We start from the raw sequence: 22511 nt of genomic DNA, 5'->3' as shown, positions 1-22511 counted from the left end.
TTTTATCCCTTCCCCAGACAATAAATCAAATAGGAGGGGGGTGGGGGGAGAAAGACAATAATGAATGAAAATAAACTCTTGAAATTGATAATTAAAAGAGAAAAAGCCCCTGGTTGCTAGGCAGAATATCAGTTTTAGCCTTTTCCCCCCCCCTCTCCCCTGGCAGTAAATCAAATGGGGTGGGGTGGGGTGGAGGGGGTAAAATAAAAAGGAGACAATATTGAATAAAATAAAAGAGGAAAGGTCCTGGTTGCTAGGCAGAATATCAATGGCAGGGGGGGGTAAAGCTGTCTCCTCTCCCCCTCCCTTGACTCAGGATGACTGAGACTGATTGCAAACCCCTGCCCCAGTTATCTGAGGGAGGTTTCAATCGCTCCCCAAGCCCCTAGCTCAACTCCAGTGCCCAGGCTCCAGCTTCACCTCCATGTTGGGCCCAGGCCTCCTTCTTCCCCTCGCTTTTTTTTGTTGGTGCCCCCAACAAAGATGGCGGCCGCCCGTTGCCAGGAGGTGACGTCACCCAGCAACGCTAACGCGCCTCGCATTTCCAGCCACTTCAACCGCCCACCTTTTCGTTAAACATTCCGATTACCGGCCGACTCTCTGTGTCCGATCGGCCGGCTTGGCAATGCTCCGACTTTGATTTTCCCCGCTTTTCCGGCTGTGTGCCCCGCAACAAGATGGCGACTCAGTACGCCCGCGGCGGCCATCTTGGCAAAGGAACTCACATTTTTTTCAGTCCAATCGCTGATGAGAAGGACGGGAGGCTCGCGCGAGTTGGGTGCGCTCTCCGTTCGTCCAATCGGCGGCAGGCAATGCTGCCAGCTGCCAGCAAATCAGTAGACGGGATTTCTGAGTGGCGTGAGGCTGCACCAATCCGGCTGCTGACTGGGGCATGCAGTGGCGTCGCACCAATCAGCGCTCGGCTATGCATGAGGGCAGTCAACGCCGACGCATTTTGATTGACGTGGGTCCGACCAATCAGCAGCCGGTCCCGGGTTGATTGACGTGAGCGTCAACCAATCGACCGCTGGTTCGTGCTGATTGACGTTCGAGTAGTCCAATCGGCGGGAAAGGTGACGAGGGCAAGACGGGGAAAGGGAGGGCGGTTGAAGCAGAGCGCGGACCAATCAGCAGGCGGCACGGGCCTGATTGACGTGTGAGTGAACCAATCGGCCGCAGGCCACGGCTGATTGACGTGCGAATGGTCCAATCGGCGGAGAAGGGGGGACGAAGGGGGAACAGGGAAAGCAAGGGCGGTTCAAGCGGCTTTAAGTGTATGTGAGAGGGGGGAAAGCGGCTTCTCGTTGTCTCGCTCACTCGGTGTGCAAGTTCGTGTGTCAGGCCTCGGCCGCCATGTCGTACGCCTATCTCTTCAAGTACATCATCATCGGCGACACAGGTAAACGCGGCCGGGCCGGTCGGGCTCTCGGTGAGGCGGCGGGCGACTGGAGCCGAGCCTGTCGCGTTAGGCCGCGGCGGCTGACGTGGCAAAACAAGATGGCGGCGCCCAGTGCGCGGCGATTCCAAAATGGCGGCTGCGGCGTAGGACCCCCGCCTCCACTTCCGGGTGGCATCTTTTTTGTGTGGCCACTTCATTCGCCTGTTTGGAAATCTATTTTTTTTTACACACTCATTTTTTTTTTAAAAGGCAAAACTGATCCAGGGTCCCACCACAAACACTTCGCAGCACATTTTTGACTTTTTTAAAGTGTTGTAGTGTAGGTCATATTTAGCTAACTATCAGCACAGCAAGATCCCACGAATTAAAAAAGGGTAATCACATTCTTGACCAGATGTAATGATTGCTTTTGGTGGGGTTTTTTCTTAAGGACTACACTCCCTCTGACAGGGACATAGAAGATAGGAGCAGGAGGAGGCCATTCAGCCCCTCGAGCCTGTTACACAGGAACAGGAGGAGGCCATTCAGCCCCTCGAGCCTGCTCCGCCATTCAATGAGATCATGGCTGATCATCCAAACTCAGTACCCTGTCCCTGCCTTCTCCCCATATCCCTTGATCCCTTTAGCCTTAAGAAATATATCTAACTCCTTCTTGAATATATTTAATGAATTGGCCCACACCGCCCTCTGTGGCAGAGAATTCCACAGGTTCACCACTCTCTGGGTGAAGAAATTCCTCCTCATCTCAGTCCTAAATGGCTTACCCCTTATCCTTAGACTGTGACCCCTGGTTCTGGACTCCCCGACCATCGGGAACATCCTTCCTGCATCTAGTCTGTCCAGTCCTGTTAGAATTTTGTAAGTTTCAATGAGATCCGCTCTCATTCTTCTAAACTCCAGCGAGTGTAAGCCCAATCGACCCAATCTTTCCTCATACGTCATTCCTTGGTACTGGTCATCTGCCCTAATTTCTCCTTTATGTGGTTCGGTGTCAAATTTTGTTAAAACTCCTGTGAAGCACTTTGGGACGTTTTACTACATTAAAAGGCGCTGTATAGATACCCTCAGTACTGCCCCTCCGATAGTGCGGCGCTCCCTCAGTACTGCCCCTCCGACAGTGCAGCGCTCCCTCAGTACTGCCCCTCCGATAGTGCGGCGCTCGCTCAGGACTGCCCCTCCGACAGTGCAGCGCTCCCTCAGTACTGCCCCTCCGACAGTGCGGCGCGCTCCCTCAGCACTGACCCACCGACGGTGCGGCGCTCCCTCAGTACTGCCCCTCCGACAGTGCGGCGCTCCCTCAGTACTGCCTCTCCGACAGTGCGGCGCTCCCTCAGTACTGCCCCTCCGACAGTGCGGCGCTCCCTCAGTACTGCCCCTCCGACAGTGCGGCGCTCCCTCAGTACTGCCCCTCCGACAGTGCGGCGCTCCCTCAGTACTGCCCCTCCGACAGTGCGGCGCTCCCTCAGTACTGCCCCTCCGACAGTGCTGCGCTCCCTCAGTACTGCCCCTCCGACAGTGCGGCGCTCCCTCAGTACTGCCCCTCCGACAGTGCGGCGCTCCCTCAGTACTGCCCCTCCGACAGTGCGGCGCTCCCTCAGTACTGCCTCTCCGACAGTGTGGCGCTCCCTCAGCACTGGCGCTCCCTCAGCACTGGCGCTCCCTCAGCACTGGCGCTCTCTCAGCACTGGCGCTCCCTCAGTACTGGCGCTCCCTCAGTACTGCCTCTCCGACAGTGCGGCGCTCCCTCAGTACTGCCCCTCCGACAGTGCGGCGCTCCCTCAGTACTGCCCCTCCGACAGTGCGGCGCTCCCTCAGTACTGCCCCTCCGACAGTACGGCGCTCCCTCAGTACTGCCCCTCCGACAGTGCGGCACTCCCTCAGTACTGCCTCTCCGACAGTGCGGCGCTCCCTCAGTACTGCCCCTCCGACAGTACGGCGCTCCCTCAGTACTGCCCCTCCGACAGTGCGGCGCTCCCTCAGTACTGCCCCTCCGACAGTGCGGCACTCCCTCAGTACTGCCTCTCCGACAGTGCGGCGCTCCCTCAGTACTGCCCCTCCGACAGTACGGCGCTCCCTCAGTACTGTCCCTCCGACAGTGCGGCGCTCCCTCAGTACTGTCCCTCCGACAGTGCGGCGCTCCCTCAGTACTGCCCCTCCGACAGTGCGGCGCTCCCTCAGTACTGCCCCTCCGACAGTGCGGCACTCCCTCAGTACTGCCCCTCCGACAGTGCGGCGCTCCCTCAGTACTGCCTCTCCGACAGTGCGGCGCTCCCTCAGCACTGACCCACCGACGGTGCGGCGCTCCCCCGGGAGAGAGTGCTACCTACTGAGCCACAGCTGACCCCACAACCTTTAATATCCTCCCCTTTGGGGAGAATTTAAATCAAGGAGCCATCTAACCTCTCAAGTGGATGTTAAGGATCCCAGAACCGCATCTCTGTGGTTTGGTGTGATCTGGATGTTTTTATTTCATGGAGTAGTACAGCACAGAAGGAGGCCATTGAGCCCATCAAGCCTTTTGAGGAGCAATCCAATTCGTCCCACTCCCCCGCTCTTTCCCCATACCCCTGCAATTTTTTCCCCTTCAGGTGTTTATCCAATTCCCTTTTGAAGGTGACTATTGAGTCTGCCTCCACCGCCCTATCGGGCAGCGCATTCCAGATCCTCACCACTCGCTGCGGAAAAAGTTTTACCTCATGTCGCCTCTGGCTCTTTTTACCAATCACCTTAAATCTGTGCCCTCTGGTTCTCCACCCTTCAGCCATTGGAAACAGTTTCTCTTTTATCTAAACCTTTTGTAATTTTGAACGCCTCTATCAAATCTCCTCTTAGCCTTCTCTGCTCTAAGGAGAACAACCCCAGCTTCTCCAGTCTCTCCACATCACTGAAGTCCCTCATCCCTGGTACCATTCTGGTCAATCTCCCCTTAACCTTCTCTGCTCTAAGGAGAACAATCCCAGCTTCTCCAGTCTCTCCACGTAACTGAAGTCCCTCATCCCTGGTACCATTCTGGTCAATCTCCCCTTAACCTTCTCTGCTCTAAGGAGAACAATCCCAGCTTCTCCAGTCTCTCCACGTAACTGAAGTCCCTCATCCCTGGTACCCATTCTGGTCAATCTCCCCTTAACCTTCTCTGCTCTAAGGAGAACAACCCCAGCTTCTCCAGTCTCTCCACATAACTGAAGTCCCTCATCCCTGGTACCATTCTGGTCAATCTCCCCTTAACCTTCTCTGCTCTAAGGAGAACAATCCCAGCTTCTCCAGTCTCTCCACATCACTGAAGTCCCTCATCCCTGGTACCATTCTGGTCAATCTCCCCTTAACCTTCCCTGCTCTAAGGAGAACAACCCCAGCTTCTCCAATCTCTCCACATCACTGAAGTCCCTCATCCCTGGTCCCATTCTGGTCAATCTCCCCTTAACCTTCTCTGCTCTAAGGAGAACAACCCCAGCTTCTCCAATCTCTCCACATCACTGAAGTCCCTCATCCCTGGTAACATTCTGGTCAATCTCCCCTTAACCTTCTCTGCTCTAAGGAGAACAATCCCAGCTTCTCCAGTCTCTCCACGTAACTGAAGTCCCTCATCCCTGGTACCATTCTGGTCAATCTCCCCTTAACCTTCTCTGCTCTAAGGAGAACAATCCCAGCTTCTCCAGTCTCTCCACATCACTGAAGTCCCTCATCCCTGGTACCATTCTGGTCAATCTCCCCTTAACCTTCTCTGCTCTAAGGAGAACAATCCCAGCTTCTCCAGTCTCTCCACGTAACTGAAGTCCCTCATCCCTGGTACCATTCTGGTCAATCTCCCCTTAACCTTCTCTGCTCTAAGGAGAACAATCCCAGCTTCTCCAGTCTCTCCACATCACTGAAGTCCCTCATCCCTGGTACCATTCTGGTCAATCTCCCCTTAACCTTCTCTGCTCTAAGGAGAACAACCCCAGCTTCTCCAGTCTCTCCACATAACTGAAGTCCCTCATCCCTGGTAACATCCTGGTCAATCTCCCCTTAACCTTCTCTGCTCTAAGGAGAACAATCCCAGCTTCTCCAGTCTCTCCACGTAACTGAAGTCCCTCATCCCTGGTACCATTCTGGTCAATCTCCCCTTAACCTTCTCTGCTCCAAGGAGAACAATCCCAGCTTCTCCAGTCTCTCCACATCACTGAAGTCCCTCATCCCTGGTACCATTCTGGTCAATCTCCCCTTAACCTTCTCTGCTCTAAGGAGAACAACCCCAGCTCCTCCAGTCTCTCCACATCACTGAAGTCCCTCATCCCTGGTACCATTCTGGGCAATCTCCCCTTAACCTTCTCTGCTCTAAGGAGAACAACCCCAGCTCCTCCAGTCTCTCCACATAACTGAAGCCCCTCATCCCTGGTACCATTCTGGTCAATCTCCCCTTAACCTTCTCTGCTCTAAGGAGAACATCCTGGCTTTTGTACTCTGCCGTCTTTTGGATGAGACATTAAACTGCCCCCTCCGGTGGACACGGCCCTATTTCGAAGAAGAGCAGGGGGAGAGGTCTCCCTGGGGCCAATATTTATCCCTCAACCAACATCACTGAAACAGATGATCCGGTCATTATCACGTTGCTGTTTGTGGGAGCTTGCTGTGCACAAATTGGCTGCCGCGTTTCCTACATTACAACAGTGACCACACTTCAAAAATACTTCATTGGCTGTGAAGCGCTTTGGGACGTCCGGTGGTCGTGAATGGCGCTATAGAAATGCAAGTCTTGTTTCTGTTTACAAAGCCCAGGATGCCATGTGCTTTATTCGGTGAATTTGATGAACCTGTCCGGCAGTACTGGCCTGAGGCAGTGTCGTTCGCCGACGGTAACGTAGTAATCTGCTGTTTGCTCCACAGCAATGACTGGTAGCCGCACTTTAAACGGCGTGTTTTGGCTTCAAGCCTCTCCGTCCATCAGGCGCTCTCGGTCCTGGGCAGAAACAGCGACAAACAGGAACTGACAAATGCTCCCAACTCGGATAAAATGTCAAGTGGTACCCCGATCACCCTCTCCCTCGCTCTAATATATTCCTATTTGATGATAGTCTCTCGCTCTGTTGATAACAACCTATGATTAAACAGCGTGCCTTCAGTCACTGAGCAATGAGGAGTTCGGATTGGACTCTCTGTCCTGTGCCCATGTTTGATTTAAACCGATGATTTCTCTGACTGCCACTTTCATTTTTCTCCTTCCAATTTGCTTTTATCCTTGTTTCCCTTTCCTCTGTCCCCCTGCTCAGGTTCCCAACCCCCTGCTCAGGTTCCCAACCCCCTGCCATCTTAGTTTAAAACCCTCCCCCAGAGCACTGCCCCCCCCGCCCCTGCTCTCACCCCCCCCGCTCTTCCCACCCCCCGCTCTTCCCCCCGCTCTCACCCCCCGCTCTCACCCCCCCGCTCTCACCCCCCCTCGCTCTCCCCCCCCGCTCCCCCCCCGCTCTCACCCCCCGCTCTCAGCCCCCCTCGCTCTCCCCCCCCGCTCTCTTCCCCCCCCCGCTCTCACCCCACCGCTCTCACCCCCCCTCGCTCTCACCCTCCCCGCTCTCACCCCCTGCTCTCACCCCCCCCCTGCTCTCACCCCCCCCCCTGCTCTCACCCCCCCTGCTCTCACCCCCCCCGCTCTCACCGCCCCCCGCTCTCACCGCCCCCCCGCTCTCACCCCCCCCGCTCTCACCCCCCCGCTCTCACCCCCCCGCTCTCACCCCCCCGCCCTCACCCCCCCGCTCTCACCCCCCCGCTCTCACCCCCCCGCTCTCACCCCCCCGCTCTCACCCCCCCGCTCTCACCCGCCCCCGCTCTCACCCCGCCCCCGCTCTCACCCGCCCCCGCTCTCACCCCCCCCCGCTCTCACCCCCCCCCGCTCTCACCCCCCCCCGCTCTCACCCCCCCCCCGCTCTCACCCCCCCCCCCGCTCTCACCCCCACCCCCGCTCTCACCCCCCCCCCGCTCTCACCCCCCCGCTCTCACCACCCCCCCGCTCTCACCCCCCCCCCGCTCTCACCCCCCCCCGCTCTCACCCCCCCCCCCCCCCGCTCTCACCCCCCCCCGCTCTCACCCCCCCCCGCTCTCACCCCCCCCCGCTCTCACCCCCCCCCGCTCTCACCCCCCCCCCGCTCTCACCCCCCCCCCCGCTCTCACCCCCCCCCGCTCTCACCCCCCCCGCTCTCACCCCCCCCGCTCTCACCCCCCCCGCTCTCACCCCCCCGCTCTCACCCCCCCGCTCTCACCCCCCCCCGCTCTCACCCCCCCCCCTGCTCTCACCCCCCCCCCGCTCTCACCCCCCCCGCTCTCACCCCCCCCCGCTCTCACCCCCCCCCGCTCTCACCCCCCCCCGCTCTCACCCCCCCCCCCGCTCTCACCCCCCCCCGCTCTCACCCCCCCCCGCTCTCACCCCCCCCCGCTCTCACCCCCCCCCGCTCTCACCCCCCCCCGCTCTCACCCCCCCCCGCTCTCACCCCCCCACCGCTCTCACCCCCCCCCCGCTCTCACCCCCCCCCGCTCTCACCCCCCCCCGCTCTCACCCCCCCCCGCTCTCACCCCCCCCCCGCTCTCACCCCCCCCGCTCTCACCCCCCCCCCGCTCTCACCCCCCCCCGCTCTCACCCCCCCCCGCTCTCACCCCCCCCCCGCTCTCACCCCCCCCCGCTCTCACCCCCCCCCGCTCTCACCCCCCCCCCGCTCTCACCCCCCCCCGCTCTCACCCCCCCCCGCTCTCACCCCCCCCGCTCTCACCCCCCCCCGCTCTCACCCCCCCCCCGCCCTCACCCCCCCCCGCTCTCACCCCCCCCCGCCGCTCTCACCACCCCCCCCGCTCTCACCCCCCCCGCTCTCACCCCCCCCGCTCTCACCCCCCCCCGCTCTCACCCCCCCCCGCTCTCACCCCCCCCCGCTCTCACCCCCCCGCTCTCACCCCCCCCGCTCTCACCCCCCCCCGCTCTCACCCCCCCCCGCTCTCACCACCCCCCCCGCTCTCACCCCCCCCCGCTCTCACCCCCCCCCGCTCTCACCCCCCCCCCGCTCTCACGCCCCCCCCCGCTCTCACGCCCCCCCGCTCTCACGCCCCCCGCTCTCACGCCCCCCCCGCTCTCACCCCCCCCCGCTCTCACCCCCCCCCCCGCTCTCACCCCCCCCCGCTCTCACCCCCCCCCGCTCTCACCCCCCCCCGCTCTCACCCCCCCCCGCTCTCACCCCCCCCACGCTCTCACCCCCCCCCGCTCTCACGCCCCCCCCGCTCTCACGCCCCCCCCGCTCTCAACGCCCCCCCGCTCTCACGCCCCCCCGCTCTCACGCCCCCCCGCTCTCACGCCCCCGCTCTCACCCCCCCCCGCTCTCACGCCCCCCCCGCTCTCACGCCCCCCCCGCTCTCACGCCCCCCCCGCTCTCACGCCCCCCCCCCCCCCCCCCGCTCCAGCCCCTCATCTCTCTCTCTCTTAGGAACCATATTGCCAAAGCTTACATAACAAAAAGTACAGTTTTCCAACATTTTGTAGGTGTCAAACTATTTTGACCTTCGTTGGGTACATACAATATTAGTTTAAACAATATTAATTTAAACAGTCGTTGAACATCGTTGGGTACATTCAGTATTAATTTTAAAACAGTCCTCAGGTTGTGACAGGTTGTTACATATTTGGCACCAAGGTATGGTCTGTCTCTTCTCCCAGGACTAATCTTAATTTTGACAGGTCATCCAATTCTTTGAAATCAGGGTTGTTTGGCTGAGCTTGTCAAATAATATGTTTCTTGTTGTGTTTGAATTTTTCGCATTTTAGGAGGAAGTGCATCTCTGTCTCAACCTCGCCGGCCAGACATTGATCACATATTCTATTCTCTCTAGGCTGCCAGGATTCTTGTATCTTCCTTCTTTCAATTTTCATTCTAGTTGGTGGTCGCTTAGTCTGTACCTGGTGAGGGTCTGTCTCTGTTTTGTGTCTCTGATGGTCGAGAGGGCCCGGTAACATTCTAATCTGCTTTGGCTTTTGGTTATTTTGTTCCAATGTTCCAGGTAGGTTTCTTTGCATTGTTTAATGATTTGGTTCACTCGGATTCTCTCTGTGTCTCTCTCTCTGTGTCTCTCTCTCTGTGTCTCTCTCTCTGTGTCTCTCTCTCTGTGTCTCTCTCTCTGTGTCTCTCTCTCTGTCTCTCTCTCTCTGTCTCTCTCTCTCTGTCTCTCTCTCTCTGTCTCTCTCTCTCTGTCTCTCTCTCTCTCTGTCTCTCTCTCTGTCTCTCTCTCTGTTTCTCTCTCTCTCTCTGTCTCTCTCTCTCTCTGTCTCTCTCTCTCTCTGTCTCTCTCTCTCTGTCTCTCTCTCTCTGTCTCTCTCTCTCTGTCTCTCTGTCTCTCTCTCTGTCTCTCTCTCTGTCTCTCTCTCTGTCTCTCTCTCTGTCTCTCTCTGTCTCTCTCTGTCTCTCTCTGTCTCTCTCTGTCTCTCTCTCGCTGTCTCTCTCGCTGTCTCTCTCGCTGTCTCTCTCGCTGTCTCTCTCGCTGTCTCTCTCGCTGTCTCTCTCGCTGTCTCTCTCGCTGTCTCTCTCTCTGTCTCTCTCTCTGTCTCTCTCTCTGTCTCTCTCTCTGTCTCTCTCGCTGTCTCTCTCGCTGTCTCTCTCGCTGTCTCTCTCGCTGTCTCTCTCGCTGTCTCTCTCGCTGTCTCTCTCGCTGTCTCTCTCGCTGTCTCTCTCGCTGTCTCTCTCGCTGTCTCTCTCGCTGTCTCTCTCGCTGTCTCTCTCGCTGTCTCTCTCGCTGTCTCTCTCGCTGTCTCTCTGTCTCTCTCGCTGTCTCTCTCGCTGTCTCTCTCGCTGTCTCTCTGTCTCTCTCTCTGTCTCTCTGTCTCGCTGTCTCTCTCGCTGTCTCTCTCGCTGTCTCTCTCGCTGTCTCTCTCGCTGTCTCTCTCGCTGTCTCTCTCGCTGTCTCTCTCGCTGTCTCTCTCGCTGTCTCTCTCGCTGTCTCTCTCGCTGTCTCTCTCGCTGTCTCTCTCGCTGTCTCTCTGTCTCTCTCGCTGTCTCGCTGTCTCTCTCGCTGTCTCTCTGTCTCTCTCGCTGTCTCTCTGTCTCTCTCTCTGTCTCGCTGTCTCTCTGTCTCTCTCGCTGTCTCTCTGTCTCTCTCGCTGTCTCTCTGTCTCTCTCGCTGTCTCTCTGTCTCTCTCGCTGTCTCGCTGTCTCTCTCGCTGTCTCGCTGTCTCTCTGTCTCTCTCGCTGTCTCTCTGTCCCTCTCTCTCGCTGTCTCTCTCGCTCTCTCGGTCTCTGTCTCTCTCTCGGTCTCTGTCTCTCTCGCTCTGTCAGTCCGGTCTGTCTCTGACCCTGTGTTTCACCCTCTCTCCCTCTCTCCCAGGTGTTGGAAAATCCTGCCTGCTGCTCCAGTTCACAGACAAGCGATTCCAGCCCGTCCATGACCTCACCATCGGTAAGTGATCCCCTACTGAACCACTCTGAATGTCACCACACACAGCAGGAAAGGTCCAGGCTCCACCTCCGGCCTGCGCTGAGCGAACCGATCTCACCCGGTGTGGTACTGAGCTCCACATACACACACAGAGAGCAGGAGCGTGGGTGAGGACAGTTTTGGGCACGATGCCTACACAGTGGAATAGCCAGATTGAGATTGGGCCCCGGGGCAGCGGCTCGGTGGGGGGGGCAGCGGGTGTTACATAAGAACACAAGAATTAGGAGCAGGAGTAGGCTGTACGGCCCCTCGAGCCTGCTCCGCAGTAAGATCCTGGCTGATCATCGACCTCAACTCCACTTTCCCGCCCGATCGCCATATCCCTCGATTCCCCTAGAGTCCAACAATCTATCGATCTCAGCCTTAAATATACTCGGACTCAGCATTCACGGCCCTCTGGGGCAGAGAATCCCAAAGATTCACAACCCTCTGAGTGAAGAAATTCCTCCTCATCTCAGTCCTAAATGGCCAACCGCTTATCCTGAGACTGTGACCCCTAGTTCTAGACTCTCCAGCCAGGGGGAAACAACCTCTCAGCATCGACCCTGTCAATCCCCCTGAGAATCTTGTATGTTTCAATGAGATCACCTCTCATTCTTCTAAACTCCAGACAGTATCGGCCCATTCTACACAATCTCTCCTCATAGGACAGCCCTCTCCTCCCAGGAATCAATCCAGTGAACCTTCGTTGCACCGCCTCCAAGGCAAGTATATCCTTCCTTAGATAAGGAGACCAAAACTGTGCCCAGTACTCCAGGTGTGGTCTCACCAAGGCCCTGTACAATTGTAGTAAGACTTCTTTTACTCTTAGCCTTTATTGCAAAAGGATTGGAGTATAACATACCATTTACTTATCCTGAGACGATGCCCCTAGTTCTAGACTCTCCAGCCAGGAGAAACAATCTCTCAGCATCTACCCTGTCAATCCCCCTCAGAATCTTGTATGTTTCAATGAGTCTCATTCTTCTATACTCCAGAGAGTACAGGTTGGGTGATTGGGCAGAAAAATGGCAAATGCACTATAATGTGGATAAATGCGAGATTATCCACTTTGGTGGCAAAAACAGGAAGGCACATTATTATTTGAATGGCAATAGATTGGGCGAAGGGGAAGTGCAACGAGACCTGGGTGTTCTTGTGCACCAGTCGCTGAAGGTAAGGATGCAGGTGCAGCAGGCGGTTAAGAAGGCAAATGGTATGTTGGCCTTCGTAGCGAGAGGATTCGAGTACAAGAACAAGGATGTCTTGCTACAGTTGTACAGGGCCTTGGTGAGACCGCACCTTGAGTATTGTGTGCAGTTTTGGTCACCTTATCTGAGGAAGGACGTTCTTGCCATGGAAGGAGCGCAGCGAAGATTCACCAGGCTGATACCTGGGATGGCAGGAATGACGTATGAGGAGAGATTGGGTCGATTGTGCTTACACTCACGAGTTTAGAAGATTGAGAGGGGATCTCATCGAAACCTATAAAATTCTGTCAGGCCTGGACAGACTAGATGCAGGAAGGATGTTTCTGATGGCCGGGGAGTCCAGAACCAGGGGTCATAGTCTAAGGATAAGGGGTAAGCCATTTAGGACTGAACTGAGGAGGAATTTCTTCACCCAGAGAGTGGTGAACCTGTGGAATTCTCTGCCACAGAGGGTGGTGGAGGCCAGTTCATTAAATATATTCAAGAAAGAGTTGGATATATTTCTTAAAGCTAAAGGGATCAAGGGATATGGGGAAAAGGCAGGGACAGGGTACTGAATTTGGATGATCAGCCATGATCTCATTGAATGGCGGAGCAGGCTCGAGGGGCCGAATGGCCTACTCCTGCTCCTATCTTCTATGTTTCTATGTTTCTAACTGCTTGCTGTACCTGCATATTAACTTTCAGCGACTCATGTACAAGGACACCCAGGTCCCTCTGAACACCAACATTTCCCAGTCTCACTATTTAAAAAGGTGCAGCAAGTGATTAAGAAGGCCAATGGAATGTTGGCTTTCATTGCTAGGGGGATAGAATATAAAAATAGGGAGGTATTGCTTCAGTTGTACAAGGTATTGGTGAGACCACACCTGGAATACTGCGTACAGTTTTGGTGTCCATACTTAAGAAAAGACATACTTGCTCTCGAGTCAGTACAAAGAAGGTTCACTCGGTTAATCCCGGGGATGAGGGGGTGGACATATGAGGAGAGGTTGAGTAGATTGGGACTCTACTCATTGGAGTTCAGAAGAATGAGAGGCGATCTTATTGAAACATATAAGATTATGAAGGGGTTGGATCGGGTGGATGCAGGGAGGATGTTCCCGATGATGGGTGAAACTAGAACTAGGGGGCATAGTCTTAGAATAAGGGGCTGCTCTTTCAAAACTGAGATGAGGAGGAACTACTTCACTCAGAGGGTGGTAGGTCCATGGAATATGCTGCCCCAAAAAGCTGTAGAAGCTACATCATTACATAAATTTAAAACAGAAATAGACAGTTTCCTAGAAGTAAAGGGAATTAAGGGTTACGGGGAGCAGGCAGGAATTTGGACATGAGTCTAGGTTCGGATCGGTCATGGCCCTGTGGGTAGCGGAGCGGGCCCAGGGGCCGTGTAGCCTGATCCTGCTCCTATTTCGTGTGTCTAATTCTGTTAGATTCAGGAGATGGTTCTGTGATAGTGGATTGGCGGTTAGGGTCAGATCAGCCATGTTCTTATTGAATGGCGGAGCAGGCTCGAGGGGCCGATTGGCCTACTCCTGCTCCTATTTCTTGTGTTCTTATTCTGTTTTTCCTACCAAAGTGGATAACTTCACATTATATTCCATCTGCCATGTTCTTGCCCACTCACTTAACCTGTCCATATCCCTTTGGAGCCTCTTTGTGTCTTCCTCGCTACTTACCTTCCCACCCAGCTGTGTAGCGTGAGCAAACTTGGATACATTACACTCGGTCCCCTCATCTAAGTCATTAATATAGATTGTAAATAGCTGAGACCCCAACACTGATCATAGAAACATAGAAAGCAGGAGTAGGCCATTCGGCCCCTCGAGCCTGCTCCGCCATTCAATGAGATCATGGCTGATCATCCAAATTCAGTACCCTGTCCCTGCCTTCTCCCCATATCCCTTGATCCCTTTAGCCTTAAGAAATATATCCAACTCCTTCTTGAATATATTTAATGAATTGGTCTCCACTGCCTTCTGTGGTAGAGAATTCCACAGGTTCACCACTCTCTGGGTGAAGAAATTCCTCCTCATCTCTGTCCTAAATGGCTTACCCCTTATCCTTAGACTGTGACCCCTGGTTCTGGACTCCCCCGCCATCAGGAACATCCTTCCTGCATCTAGTCTGTCTAGTCCTGTTAGAATTTTATACGTTTCAATGAGATCCCCTCTCATTCTTCTAAACTCCAGCGAATATAAGCCTAATCGACCCAATCTCTCTTCATACGTCAATCCTGCCATCCCAGGTATCAGTCTGGTGAATCTTCGCTGCACTCCCTCCATGGCAAGAACGTCCTTCCTCAGATCAGGTGACCAAAACTGCACACAATACTCAAGGTGTGGTCTCACCAAGGCCCTGTACAACTGCAGCAAGACATCCTTGTTCCTGTACTCAAATCCTCTCGCTATGAAGGCCAACATACCATTTGCCTTCTTAACCGCCTGCTGCACCTGCATGCTGACTTTCAGCACAAGGACACCCAGGTCTCGTTGCACTTCCCCTTCTCCCAATTTATTGCCGTTCAGATAATAATCTGCCTTCCTGTTTTTGCTACCAAAGTGGATAACCTCGCATTTATCCACATTATACTGCATCTGCCATGCATCTGCCCAATCACCCAACCTGTCCAAATCATACTGGAGTTTCTCTGCACACACGCCCACCCAGCTTTGTGTCGTCTGCAAACTTGGAGATATTACATCTGGTTCCCTCATCTAGATCATTAATATATATAGTGAATAGCTGGGGTCCTCGCACCGATCCCTGCGGTACCCCACTAGTCACTGCCTGCCACTCGGAAAAGACCCGTTTATTCCAACTCTTTGCTTTCTGTCCGCCATCCAGTTCTCTATCCAAGTCAGTACCTTACCCCCAATCCCATGTGCTTTAACTTTGCACGCTAATCTCTTATGCGGGACCTTATCGAAAGCCTTTTGAAAGTCCAAATACACCACATCCACTGGTTCTCCTTTATCTATTCTACCAGTTACATCCTCAAAAATTTCCAGTAGATTAGTCAAGCACGATTTACCTATTGTAAATCCATGTTGACTTTGTCCGATCCGTCACTGTTTTCCAAGTGCTCTGCTATTACATCTTTTATGATGGACTCTAGCATTTTCCCTACTACCGATGTCTGGCTTGCCGGTCTATAATTCCCCGTTTTCTCTCTCCCACCTTTTTTAAATAGTGGGGTAACATTAGCTACCCTCCAATCCATGGGTACTGTTCCAGAGTCTATCGAATTTTGGAAGATGACCAGCAATGCATCTACTATTTCTAGGGCCACTTCCTTAAGTACCCTAGGATGTAGATTATCAGGCCCTGGGGATTTATCGGCCTTCAAGCCCATCAATTTCCCTAACACCAGTTCCCTACAAATACTGATTTCATTCAGTTCCTCAGTTTCATTAGACCCTATGTTCCCCGACATCTCTGGGAGGTTATTTGTGTCCTCCTTTTGTGAAGACAGAACCAAAGTATGTATTTAATTGGTCAGCCATTTCTTTGTTCCCCATTATAAATTCCCCTGATTCTGACTGCAAGGGACCTACGCTTGACTTCACCAATCTCCTTCTCTTCACATATCTATAGATATGTGCCCCGCTAGTTACAGCCTGCCAACTGGAAAATGACCCTTTCCTTCCTACTCTCTGTTTTCTGTCTATTAACCAATCCTCAATCCATGGTAATATATTACCCCCAACCCCATGAGCCCTAATTTTGTGTCATAATCTCTTGTGTGGCACCTTATCGCATGCTTTCTGAAAATCCAAATACACTACATCCACTGGTTCCCCCTTATCTACCCTGCTAGTTGCAGCCTCAAAACCCTTTCATAAATCCGTGTTGACTCTACCCAATCCTATTATGATTTTCTAAGTGCCCTGTTACCACGTCCTGAACAATAGATTCTAGCATTTTCCCCGCTACTGATGTCAGGCTAACTGGTCTGTAGTTCCCCGTTTTCTCTCTCCCTCCTTTCTTAAATAGTGGGGTTACATTTGCTACCTTCCAATCCGCGGGGACCATTCTCGAATCTGTGGAATTTTGGAAGATCACAACCAATGCATCCACTATCTCTGCAGCCACCTCTTTCAAAACCCTCGGATGTAGGGCATCAGGTCCGGGGGATTTATCAGCTTTTAGTCCCATTAATTTCTCCAGTGCTATTTCCTTACTAATAGTAATTTCTTTAGGTTCCTCATTCTCACCAGACCCTTAGTTGCCCACTATTTCCAGAATGCTTTTTGTGTCATCTTCTGTGAAGACAGACTCCAAGTATTTGTTTAATTTCTCTGCCATTTCCTTAGTCCCCATTATAATTTCTCCTGCCTCTGCCTCTGCGGGACCCACGTTGCGCTAATCGCTTCCTATTTACATACCTATAGAAGCTTTTGCAGTCTGTTTTTATGTCTCTCGCTAGTTTACTCTCGTATTCTATTTTCCCTTCATTAATTTCTTGGTCCTCCTTTGCTGAATTCTGAAATCCTCCCAATCCTCAGGCTTACTACTCTTTTTGGCAACATTATAAGTCGCTTTCTTTGATCGAATACTATCTTTAGCTTCTCTTGTTAGCCACGGTTGGACCACTTTTCCTGTAAGGTTTTTGTGCCTTAAAGGAATGTATATTTGTTGTAAATTATGTATTAATTTTTTTAATGTTTGCCATTGCTTATGTACCATTGTATCTTTTAATCTAGTTTCCCAATCTACCTTAGCCAACTCGCCTCTCATACCTACCTAGTTTGCTTTGCTCAGATTTAAGACCTTAGTTTCAGACTTGACTAAATCACTCTCAAGCTCAACATAAAATTCTATTATATTATGATCAGTCTTCCCCAGAGGCTCCTTTACGACAAGGTTATTAATTAACCCTGTCTCATTGCACAATACCTAAAATAGTTGGTTTCTTGACATACTGACCTAGACTCGCCAAGGCTTCTTCAACAGCACCTCCCAAACCCACGACCTCTGAGAAGGACAAGGGCAGCAGGTGCATGGGAACGCCACCACCTCCAAGTTCCCCTCGCAAGTCACACACCATCCTGACTTGGAAATATATCGGCCGTTCCTTCATCGTCGCTGGGTCAAAATCCTGGAACTCCCTCCCTAACAGCACTGTGGGAGGACCTTCACCCCACGGGACTGCAGCGGTTCAAGAAGGCGGCTCACCACCACTTTCTCGAGGGCAATTAGGGATGGGCCTTGCCAGCGACACCCACATCCCAGGAACGGAAAAAAAAACCTATCTTGAATACATTCCATGAACTCGTCCTCCGCACTATTACTGCAAATTTGGTTTGCCCAGTCCATGTGAAGGTTAAAGTCCCCCATGATTACTGTATTACCCTTGTTGCGTGCACCTCTAATTTCCTAATTTATATTGTGCCCAACACGACAACTACTGTAGGGGAGCCTATAAACTACTCCCACCAGTGTTTTCTGCCCTTGGTTGTTTCTTAGCTTCACCCAAACTGATTCTATATCTTGTTTTTCTGAGCTAAGATCCTTTAGGAACGGGAGGAGGCCGTTCAGCCCCTCGAGGCCGTTCTGTCGTTCAATGAGATCATGGCTGATCTGCGACCTAACTCCATATACCCGCCTTTGCCCCACATCCCTTAATACCTTTGGTTAACAGAAATCTATCAATCTCCGATTTAAAATTAACAATTGATCTAGCATCAATTGCCGTTTGCGGAAGAGAGTTCCAAACTTCTACCATCCTTTGTGTGTAAAAGTGTTTCCTAACTTCACTCTTGAAAGGTCTGGCTCTAATTTTTAGTCTGTGCCCCCTAGTCCTAGAATCCCCCAACCAGCAGAAATAGTTTCTCTCGATCTGTTCCTCTTACTGTCTTGAAGACTTCGATCAGATCATCCCGTAACCTTTTAAGTTTCAGGGAATACAACCCTAGTTTGTGTAATCTCCCCTCGTAATTTAACCCTTGGAGTCAAGGTATCATTCTGGTAAACCGACGCTGCACTCCCTCCAAGGGCAGTAAGGCTCCCTAAGGTGGGGTGCCCAGAACTGCTCACAGTGCTCCAGGTGTGGTCAAACCAAGGCTTTGTCTAGCTGCATCATAACTTCTATTCAATTCAAATCGCTTTATTGGCATGACAAGGTACATCTTATGTTGCCAAAGCATCGAAAAACATTCATGGTTGAACACATAAACACAGATCTATCCATACAGTGTGTAAACAGATATATCCCTGAGTGTATAAATATACATTCATATAATTTGTATATACTCTTTTCTTATATTTAGTGGTTGTCCCTCTGTTTATGGCAAGCTGTAACATAGTGTGCCGCTAAGGTTACACAATTTCTCTCTTCCCCTAGTAGGTATGGGAGTTTTTGGTCGTCATTCAAATTTCTGAATTCCGGGCATATTTTTGTGAATTTTGGGTAGAAATTCTCCCTTATGCCCTGATATTTTCTACAAGCTGTGAGGAAGTGCATCTCTGTCTCCACCACTCCCTGACTGCAGTGAGAGCATATCCTGTCCTCTCTTGGCAGCCGGGTCTGCCTGTGTCTGCCTTTTTCGATGGCCAGGCTATGTTCACTAAGCCTGTACATTGTCATGGTTTTTCTCAGTTTGCTATCCTTTACCATGGTCAGGTAATCAGCCATGTTGTATTTGTCTGTTATGGGCCAAGTAGCAATTGAGTTTGTTTTGGGTTTTTGTTGTTTCTGCCCAATATGACAGATATTTTTCCTTTTGCTTAGTGACGATTGTGTTGGGTCGAATTCTTTGTGTTATGCTGTCACTGTCCTGGGGCTGGTTATTGTTAGTAGTGTTAGTAGTTACTTCACTGAGTCCCAGGACTAGTTGACTGAGGGTATTCTTCTTTATGGTCCTCTCTTGGCATTTCAGGGCTTTGTAATGATAGCAGTGGGGGTTGCTCATTTTTAGGTGTTTCCAAAATTTGGTGGCTCTTTTTTGGATAGTGATTATTAATGGATATTGGCCTAGTTCCGCCCTGCATGCATTGTTTACGGTTTTCCTTTGGGTCCGGAGGATACTTTTACAGAATTCTGCATGTAGGATCTCAATGGGGTGTTTGTCCCATTTTGCAAACTTCTACCCCCTTGTACTCTAGTCCACTGTCTCTCTACTGTCTTTACCCCATCGTTTATTATCAGGGTACTCCCCCGCCCCCAGCCCCCACCTTTTCCATCTCTCCTAAATATCCTGGAATATTTAGCTCCCAACCTTAGTCACACTGCAACTATGTCTCCGTAATGGCGATTAGATCAAACCCATTTATTTCTATTAATTCATCTACTGTATTTAGTTACGAATGCTTCGCGTATTCAGACACAGTGCCTTTAGCTTTGACTTTTTTCTATTTTTCCCCTGATGTCACCTCAGTCACTGATGCCCTCTTCTCTTTGTTAGTCTCTCTGCCCCTTCCTGCCCCACTCTGCATATTTTTACCCAAATCGCAGCTCTGCTCCAACAGCCTTGACATTCCTCTTGCCGATTTTGAATTTGGCCTTTCCTGGATCCACCCCCGCCCCCTTCATTAATTTAAAGCCCGAGCTACCGCCCCAGTTATTCGATTCGCCAGGTCACTGGTCCCAGCAAGGTTGCCGAGACCATGTGGGACTTGAACCCCAACACCAAGCACTGCCTTCAGGACATCAGCTCTGGTGAGTTGATGGAGCGGCTGATCTTTACATTTCCCTTTTGTTGATTTCCCATTTTTCTCTCTCTCTGTCTCTCTCTCTCTGTCTCTCTCTCTGTCTCTCTCTCTGTCAGTTCAGTTCAGTTCAGTTCAGTTCAGTTCAAATGCTTTATTGGCATGAAAGTTTACAGAGAACCATATTGCCAAAGCTTACATTGCAAAAAGGTACAGTTTTCCAACATTCTGTAGGTGTCAATCGATTTGACATTTGTTGGGTATATACAATATTACTTTTAAACAATATTAATTTTAAACAGTCTTTCTACTTCATTTGGTACGTTCAATATTAATTTTAAACAGTCTTACTTTTAAACAGTCCTCAGGTTGTGACATGTTGTTACATATTTAGCCCCAAGGTATGGTCTGTCTCCTTCTCCTAGGACTAATCTCAATTTTGACAGATCATCCAATTCCTTGAAATCTGGGGTTGTTTGGCTTAGCTTGTTGAATAATATGTTTCTTGATGTGTTGAATTTTTCGCATTTTAGGAGGAAATGCATTTCTGTTTCAACCTTGCCAGCCAGACATTGATCGCATATTCTATTCTCTCTAGGCTGCCAGGATTTCTTGTATCTGCCTTTTTCAATTTCCAGTTGGTGGTCGCTTAGTCTGTACCTGGTGAGGGTCTGTCTCTGTTTTGTGTCTCTGATGGTCGTGAGGTAGTCTGCCAGTTTATATTCTCTTTTTAGGGCCCGGTAACATTCTAATCTGCTTTGGCTTTCGGTTATTTTGTTCCAATGTTCCAGGTAGGTTTCTTTGCATTTTTTAATGATTTGGTTCACTCGGATTGGTGTTTGGACGGCTGTGTTGGTCTGGGGCTGGTCAGGGTCCGGCTGAGTACTTAGTTTCAGTAGCAGCTGACTCAGGGGACTCTTTTCTGGGTTTAGCTCTTGGGTCTGAAAGGCTTTGAAATGAAGGGTGTCTGGGGAGCTAGATTTGAGGTGATTTAGGAAGTTTAGTGCTCGTTTTTGGATGTTTATTATCAGTGGGTATCTGCCTAGTTCGGCTCTGCATGCATTTGTTGGCGTTTTTCTTTGGGTGCGAAGGATGCTTCGGCAGAATTCTGCATGTAGGGCTTCTATTGTGTGTTTTTCCCATTTAGTGTAGCTTTGGTGATTTAGCGGGCCCCATACTTCACTACCGTACAGTGCAATGGGCAGGATTATGCTGTCAAAAATTTTGAGCCAGATTTTGATTGGGATTTGGATGTTGTAGAATTTTCTCTCTCTCTCTCTCTCTGTCTCTCTCTCTCTGTCTCTCTCTCTCTGTCTCTCTCTCTGTCTCTCTCTCTGTCTCTCTCTCTCTGTCTCTCTCTCTCTGTCTCTCTCTCTCTGTCTCTCTCTCTCTGTCTCTCTGTCTCTCTCCAATTCCAATTCCAATTCCAATTAAAATGCTTTATTGGCATGAAAGTTTACAGAGAGCCATATTGCCAAAGCTTACATAGCAAAAAGGTACAGTTTTCCAACATTCTGTAGGTGTCAATCGATTTGACATTTGTTGGGTACATACAATATTACTTTTAAACAATATTAATTTTAAACAGTCTTTGTACTTCATTTGGTACGTTCAATATTAATTTTAAACAGTCTTAATTTTAAACAGTCCTCAGGTTGTGACATGTTGTTACATATTTGGCCCCAAGGTATGGTCTGTCTCCTTCTCCTAGGACTAATCTCAATTTTGACAGATCATCCAATTCCTTGAAATCTGGGGTTGTTTGGCTTAGCTTGTTGAATAATATGTTTCTTGATGTGTTGAATTTTTCGCATTTTAGGAGGAAATGCATTTCTGTTTCAACCTCGCCAGCCAGACATTGATCGCATATTCTATTCTCTCTAGGCTGCCAGGATTTCTTGTATCTGCCTTTTTCAATTTCCAGTTGGTGGTCGCTTAGTCTGTACCTGGTGAGGGTCTGTCTCTGTTTTGTGTCTCTGATGGTCGTGAGGTAGTCTGCCAGTTTATATTCTCTTTTTAGGGCCCGGTAACATTCTAATCTGCTTTGGCTTTCGGTTATTTTGTTCCAATGTTCCAGGTAGGTTTCTTTGCATTTTTTAATGATTTGGTTCACTCGGATTGGTGTTTGGACGGCTGTGTTGGTCTGGGGCTGGTCAGGGTCCGGCTGAGTACTTAGTTTCCGTAGCAGCTGACTCAGGGGACTCTTTTCTGGGTTTAGCTCTTGGGTCTGAAAGGCTTTGAAATGAAGGGTGTCTGGGGAGCTAGATTTGAGGTGATTTAGGAAGTTTAGTGCTCGTGTTTGGATGTTTATTATCAGTGGGTATCTGCCTAGTTCGGCTCTGCATGCATTTGTTGGCGTTTTTCTTTGGGTGCGAAGGATGCTTCGGCAGAATTCTGCATGTAGGGCTTCTATTGTATGTTTTTCCCATTTAGTGTAGCTTTGGTGATTTAGCGGGCCCCATACTTCACTACCGTACAGTGCAATGGGCAGGATTATGCTGTCAAATATTTTGAGCCAGATTTTGATTGGGATTTGGATGTTGTAGAATTTTCTTTTTATTGCATATAGGGCTCTTCGGGCTTTTTCTTTTAGTGCATTCACTGCTATGCTGAAGCTCCCTGATGCTGTAATAGTTAGACCAAGGTAGGTGTAGCTCATAGTGTGTCCTATAGTGATATCACTGAGGGTAAACTGGTATTTGTTTTCCTGACATCTGGGCCTTTTTTGAAAAATCATGATGTTGGTTTTCTTTAGATTTACTGTTAGAGCCCAATTTTGGCAGTATTTGTCGAGTAGGTCTAGTTGTTGCTGTAATCCCTGTTCTGTGGGAGAC

At 51.2% G+C, this 22511-nt stretch overlaps 1 pseudogene across 1 annotated transcript in view; it reads left to right on the top strand.

Moving 5' to 3' along the window:
• Positions 1–1179: 1179 nt before the first annotated feature.
• The window catches only part of LOC147118213 (ras-related protein Rab-2A-like), a 40981-nt pseudogene continuing 19649 nt past the window's right edge, over positions 1180–22511 (top strand). Inside the window, exons 1-2 of the transcript XR_015077891.1 lie at positions 1180–1399; positions 10724–10795. The product of XR_015077891.1 is annotated as a ras-related protein Rab-2A-like (transcript). The remainder of the gene's footprint in view (positions 1400–10723; positions 10796–22511) is intronic.

This window comes from Somniosus microcephalus, chromosome 4, assembly GCF_052327205.1.
Source record: "Somniosus microcephalus isolate GS21.2 chromosome 4, FLI_Smic_1.0, whole genome shotgun sequence".
NCBI lineage: Eukaryota > Metazoa > Chordata > Chondrichthyes > Squaliformes > Somniosidae > Somniosus > Somniosus microcephalus.
The sequence above is the reverse complement of the archived record's forward strand: the minus strand, read 5'-3'. Positions and strand labels throughout refer to the sequence as shown.